General features: G+C 40.5%; 1 pseudogene; it reads right to left on the reverse strand.

Annotated features, from left to right (window-relative positions):
- Window positions 1-640: 640 nt before the first annotated feature.
- Window positions 641-7,254, reverse strand: part of LOC102752754 — a 31,917-nt pseudogene continuing 25,303 nt past the window's right edge.

The following is a 7,254-nucleotide window of genomic DNA, read 5'->3' on the forward strand; positions in this document are numbered from 1 at the left end:
TTATTCTGGTGAAGGAGGCAGGTTGCGGCAGGGGAAAGCAGTTGTGGGCAATCAGGTGGGCAGGGGAGGGCAGTTGAGGGCCATCAGGCTGGCAGGGGAGGGCAGTGGGGAGCAATCAGGCTGGCAGGCAGGAGCAGTTAGGGGCAATCAGGCAGGCAGGCAGGCAGGCAGGCAGGCAGGATCCAGTGGTTAGGAGCTAGCTGTCCCAGATTGTGAGAGGAATGTCCGACTGCTGGTTTAGGCCCGATCCCTGTGGGTCCCAAGGGGTCCCAGTTTGGAGAGGGTGCAGGCCGGGCTGAGGGACAACTTTCCCCCACCCCTGTGCATGAATTTCATTGCCTAGGCCTCTAAGATATGTATATATATATATATATATATACATTAAGGAACATAGGTGTAAATTTTTTAAATGGCAATAAAAACATTCTTATCAATAATCAATTTAAATGTAAATGGATGAAATTCTCTAATCAAAGGACATAGGATAGCTGAATAGTGACAAAACAAGACTGATATATATGCTGTTTATGAGACACTCCCACAAAATGAAAGACACACAGAGACTGAAAGTAAAGGGATGGAAAATATATTTCATGAAATTAAAATGAAAAAATAAAAAAGCTAAAATAGCACACTTATATCAGGCAAAATACACTTTTTGACTGTGCAACGCCTTGGATGTCCAGTGACTCCCAGTCTCTTTCAGATCTCGCTTTTGCTCTTCAATGTGCACTTGAACTTTGGCCAGGTATCTCCTGTGCTCTTCTCCTAGGGTGCCTTCCCCACCTCCCTGGGGCACCTGTGCATCACGGAAGAGGTCGTTTGTGTAGAAGTTACCCTGGTAATTCCTCTCCAAGTTCTCAACCACAGCCATCAGCTTCTCCAGCTGCTCCCTCTGCTCCTCCCCAGTAGCCTGGTTGTTGAGAGCACAGTACCTCTTCCCACACTCCTGGACCAGGATCTGCAGGCTGAGGTTGTCTGTTTTGCACATCTCTTAAGTCCTCCTTGTGGGTGAAGATGACCACCACGTGTCTCAGGCTCCTGCCCCAAAAACTTCCTTCACCCTCCTCACTGCCATTGTGTCCCGGGTAGTGAAGCGCCCCAGCTGTGTCACCAGCAGAAGTGCATGGAGCCCTGGTGTTGAGAGCAGGTAGCAGTCTCCGATGTCCTTGTACATCTCTTGGTCCTGAGCCTTAGCATCAAAGATGGAGGGTGTAAAAAAAAAAAAAAAGATGGGAGGTGTGTCAACAACCATGATGTTCCTTCCATTTCTCATGCCTGTGACGAACTGACACATTCTGGCCACAGCCTGGGCCCCCAGCCTGGACTCAAACACAGGGTGACAGAGGCACTTTTTCTCAGTGGCACTTTTCCTGCAACCAGATTGGCCCACCAGGATGAGCCTCAGTGAAGAAGATGATGCAAACTGGTTATCTTCTACACTGCCTGAAAGAGAAAAACTATGTGTCTTATTAAGCTAGTGTTGCTTCAGATTTTTCAGTCATAGATTCTCATTGTATCTCATTGAAGCTGTGGACCTCCCTCCCAGGAAAATGTCATATCTAAATACATACAAAAGTTTCCAACAACTTTAGGAGGTTCTTGGGTCATAGTAAGTCTATATAGGAAACCCGCTTTGGACCCATATCCAACAGTAAGAACTGGTACACTGAGGAGGTTGCTTCAAGTCCTTCAACAAGACCAGGGAAGATAGTTAAGAAAAGTGGTTCCTGTGTTTCGCCAGGGATGGTGCCTGGCCCAGTTGCTTGTTAAATAAATGTGAGATTAGGAGAATCCAAAGGATAAGAACTCACACATGGGAAAATATTACCACTTCTTTTCACTCACAAATAACCAGGAACACTTGTGTAGAAGCGCTAAACATATTCACCTAAACCTTGGGAGAAAAGGAAGTGTCAGCTGTGACCTTCCACCAAGGACCAGCTGAGGTCCCCGGGACTCTGTTCTTTGGGTGGGGAGTTCTCTGCTTGAAATTCAGACAATAGGAAGGTCATAGTTACTGTCAAAGGCAAAGCCTGAGAGATGACTCAGGATGGATGGCTTAAGAGGATGGAAGACCATTAGTAGTACATGGAATGGAAAGGTCACCTATTTGGCTGATTGAATGACAGGAAGTTAACAAAAGTGGTGTTGGAGAGGGCGATGCTGAGCCAGGAGCTAAAACCTTCCAGGATGAGAAATGATGGAGTTCAAGAGTTCTATGAGCCCAAATGGATTCCAAGTTCATTGCAGTGTCCTAAAATCTATTATTTTATTTCTTCTACTCTGTGTTGGCTCTTCCTTTTCTGCAGTGTTCTGGGATGTTTTGTAGCCTGCATGATTAGTAAATCTTTCTGGGAGATATTTCCATTTTCTGCTCAAAGTGGACAAGGAAAGCGAAATTTTATTCACAATTCAGTTCAAAACCCTGAAACTTCTGACCTGAGGTTTCATTTCCACATTTCCCACACCTCATGTGCACGGAAAGCATTGTACTGAAGGGGTCAGGTGGAGGAGGGGGTGAAGGTGGTGGGGAAGGTAAAGAAGAAATGAGCACTGACTTCTTCTTCAGTTTAAAATCACTGGGTTTCTGTCACTGTGTTTGAGGTGAGGAAACGGTGCCTCTTAAAAAAACTTGGAGCCTTTCTTACCTTCAACCTTAGTTCCATATCTGCTCTTTGGAAGTCCTTCCATCCTCTTCTGGGATAAAAACAGGAAAAGAGTAAAAAGTAAGTGTCCACATGGAGTTGGTAAGGCCTGGGGTCACCTCCAGTTCAGACTCCTAAGAATAATTCTCCATCGAGGAACCATTTCCATTGCTAGTTTCCTAACTGGCATTATGCCCTCAAAAGTCTATACATAACTTTAAGCGAACCTGGTGATGCTAACACAATGCACTGTGAACACAATGCTTGGTCCCTTTTTTTCTGTGCCAGCTTACAGAAAAGCAGGAAATGTTTTAAAACCAATCCATTGTTTAACTTCCTCCAACTGGAAAAGACATGATATGAAAAAAGCATTATTTGTGGAATGAGGAAGGGAACATTATCTTATTTTATATTTTGGATTCATAGTAGGCCAACTTTCTGGAAAAAGTACTTCCCCTCATGTCAGTCCTTGAAGGACTCATGTCCCAGATCCAACCTTCCCTTGGGAAGGTGCACTGTACTTTTCCTCTTGGCCACTGGATATCCATGTGGCACAAAGCGTGCTGGGCACTGGAATTTCTCATTACTTCAAACAAGCCAATGTCATTTACAGAAAGGTAATTTTTTTCTCTCTTCTAGCAAGTTTGTGATTAGCCCCCTGAGCAGTTGGTAGAGAGAAGTGGGTGCTATATCCAAAGAGAAACAATCAACACTGAGGACAAATTCAAGAATAACTCACTTCCTGCTCAGTATATAATCAACTGTTTTTCCTGGCTGGCTCTGCGGTCCTTGTCTCCCAGTGATCACCATTTTGTGTCTCAGAAGATTTAAACAGAAATTGGCACAACCATTGGCAACAATTGGCATAAATGTCTCATTCAACTGAGGCATTATATGGTGTCACTCATTTTGGTGTTAGAAAAGGCAAGATGTTACATACCTAAGATGAGGTTATATTTACTTTTTCAGTTTTAAGTATCATGCAGTTATGAAACAAGTTTTTAAGTGAACTTATGAAACAAAACCCGACAATTTGCAATGAACAAATGTACTGGTAAGTATTTTGGTATTTTTACTGCAAATATTTGATTAAAAAGTTAACACATTACACATGAATTTCACTTATGTTTTTTTCCTCCCTCTGCCCTTCAGAGGCAACCAATATTCTGAGCTTTTTGTGTATCATCTCATGTGAGTATTTACACTTCTACATACACATGTATCTATAGATAATGTCTAAAGTTTTAAGATGTTCCAAAATATATGCTTCCTGCAAAATAATCCCCACCTATTGCATATCTCTGTGCAACAGTTGATGGATGGCTGTCATCTGACTAGATATTGTCATTGTGACTCAAAACCCCTATGCCAATTCTCATTGACAATTGACACAAGCCATGTGTGAGAAGTCCCCAAATCTGCACTTGCACTTGGAGATATTCCACTGTTAATTTTTTATCACCTTACGGACATAATGATGTCTTCGTCCATTTACACATCCACTTTACTGATTACCATTGAATTTAAAAATGGTTTGCATAGTTTCTTTACTATTCAGGTTGCTTCTGTTATATAGAAATGTTTGCACACTTTTCTATAAATTTAGTAGGATTTTTTTTTTGGCCCTACATAGGTGAACCTCAGGTGGGTTCTGGCAGCTAGAATCTTTCATCTAACTCCTATCTTAATTTTCTTTTCTACTCTTGCTTTTATATGCTGTACATTAGACTCCTACAAGGACACAAGCTACTGAAGGTGACTCAAGCCAAAATTAAATCGAAAAGAGGTTAAATTAAAATAAAAACCTACAACCAAAGAAAAGCCCAGTACCAGATGGCTTCACTAGTGAATTCATTAAACATTTAAAGAATTAACACCAATACATTGCAGACACTTTCAAAAACCAGGAGAGGAGGAAATACTTCATCATTCATTCCATGAGGTCAGTATCCTTCAAAGATACTGCAAGAAAAAAACTACAGACCAGTATCCTTTATGAATATAGACATAAAAATCCTCACCAAAATAGTAGCAAATTGAATGAGGCAACTTACAGATACAAGTACATATGTGAGAAGTATGTACTATATATAATTATAGATATCTGGGATTTATAATATTTTACTTATCGAATTACACCCCAATATCCAATATGTCCAAGACCCTCAATAATTTGTTGGTCGTATATCAGTTGAGTGTCCCCCATTCCTTGATGACATGGTGAAATTGGTCCAAGCTATCATTACACAGCATGGAAGACTTCACAGTCCTCCCCTCTGTTTCTAAGAGTTCCCCTTTGTTTTCCTCAGCCTCTCCTGTTTCCTTATTCCTGTGATATTGTGCCCTGTTTCTACTTCAGCCTGTGACTCTGAAGACACCAAATGCAACATTTTTACTGTTTCTTAAGACACACTAATATTTATGCAGAACTATTCATATTCAGCTATTTCATTCTTAGTTTTAGAAACTTTACTGGAAATGCTACAGAATACAAGATTCAGCACACATACTTTCTCATTCTGATGACTCTCTTCTCTTTGCTCTTCCCTCTTTTTTCCCCTCTAATTTTTAAGATGCTTTTATTTGTGTACATGAGATTCTGTCCCTTAGTGGATAAAAATCATATGTCTCTTTTAGACACTCCAGCTTTGGTTTAGAAAGCAACAAACCAAAACACCTTACTCTCCCTGCTCCCCACTTTATATTGAAAGGCAGGAACAGTCGATTTAACAAACATTTTTAAATTTTCCACTTGTTGGAAGTATTGGATAAATTATACACAAATATCAAGTGTGGACCAAAAGACATTCAGGTTACTCCCTTTCCGTTTAAAAGAAACATATGTGTGGTTATTTCAAGTAACCATTTGTTTTCTTGGACTTTTAAAAGACTCCATTCAAATCTTCTAGCTGCAGGAAAAGGGCTGTCTCCTTTGGAATTTTCTCCAACTGGTTTTCCCATCTGTTTTGTGGCTGCTGTCTGTTATTTCAATTGTCTGATTGCTTTCTCTTTCTTTTTCATTCTTGATTTTCTTTGTCTCACAGTCTCATGATGTTGGCTGAGAAAAGTGTTTTGTGCTGTGCTTTCTGTTTTGCAGCTTTTGGCTTCATTGTCCTTTGTTTTCTAGGTGACTGTTTTTGACATTGTCTTATACTTTGCTCTTGTGGTTTCACATTCTGGGTGGCTTCTAGTGCAGCTTGAGATCAGGCACTTGTTTGTTGCTCAGAGCTGGAGTTCAAAAGTTTGTTCCCAGATGGGTTCCTCACTGGGCACTTCACTAACAACTTCTGCATAACTGATCAAGTCCATTGGACATATTTTGACTGAAAATTTCTGCAGGGAAAAGCCACCATAATACAGAACCTTGTACCTGTTATTCACACTTATTCTGGCACCACCTGTAACACTTACATTGAGCTCCTCCAATCTGGGCACCAGGAAAAGTATGTAAAATTAGAGGCCACTGTTTTGGAAATAAGTTGGTGTTTTGTAATGTTTCACCCCAACCTTTGTCTTAAAGTTAGGATCACATTGCAAAAAACAACAAGCAAAACGTTACTTTGAGAAGAGTTTGGCTACAAGGCCAAACTCATCATAAAGGGGTCATTTTAGTCATTGCACTATAGCATTTTCTTCGTTCGTTGCAAGTAGAAGAGTGTTTGTTATCCACAGCAGGAAACTATTGTTTGGTTGACATCTGTAATAGCTATGGTTAACTTACCAGCAACTCTTAGATCCTATATCTTCTAACCTCTCTTGGACTTAGTCACTTTGTGGCTAAAGTTTCCTGATGTTACTCAAGGCTTTCATGCTTGGATGCTCTATTTAAGCACAAGACATGGTTTAAGCAAGGTAGTTTTATTTTCTTCATCGAGTAAAGGAGATGGAGGATACACAGACAAAGCTCTGTCTCCCCAAAGGGAGTGCCTTTATAAACTATCTGGTTAATTAAACATTGTTTTTTCTTTTTTATTTTATTTATATTTTTCCTTATTGATTAAAGTATTACATATGTGTCCTTATCGGCCCATGATCCCCTACTCCCCCCCACACACAAACACACACTCATGCCCTCACCGCCTGTGGTCTGTTTCCATTGCTTAAGTTTATATGCAAACATACAAGTCCTTTGGTTGATCTCTCCCCTTACCCACATCCTCCCCTAACTCTCCTCTGAGATTTGACAGTCTGATCAATGCTTCTTTGTCTCTGGATCTGTTTTTGTTCATCAGTTTATGTTGTCCATTATATTCCATAAATGAGTGAGGTCATGTGATATTCATCTTTCTCTGACTGGCTTATTTCACTTAGCATAATTCTCTCCAGTTCCATCCATGCTGTATAGCTATGGTTAACTTACCAGCAACTCTTAGATCCTATATCTTCTAACCTCTCTTGGACTTAGTCACTTTGTGGCTAAAGTTTCCTGATGTTACTCAAGGCTTTCATGCTTGGATGCTCTATTTAAGCACAAGACATGGTTTAAGCAAGGTAGTTTTATTTTCTTCATCGAGTAAAGGAGATGGAGGATACACAGACAAAGCTCTGTCTCCCCAAAGGGAGTGCCTTTATAAACTATCTGGTTAATTAAACATTGTTTTTTCTT

This window comes from Myotis davidii, unplaced genomic scaffold (assembly GCF_000327345.1).
Source record: "Myotis davidii unplaced genomic scaffold, ASM32734v1 scaffold838, whole genome shotgun sequence".
Classification (NCBI taxonomy): Eukaryota; Metazoa; Chordata; class Mammalia; order Chiroptera; family Vespertilionidae; genus Myotis; species Myotis davidii.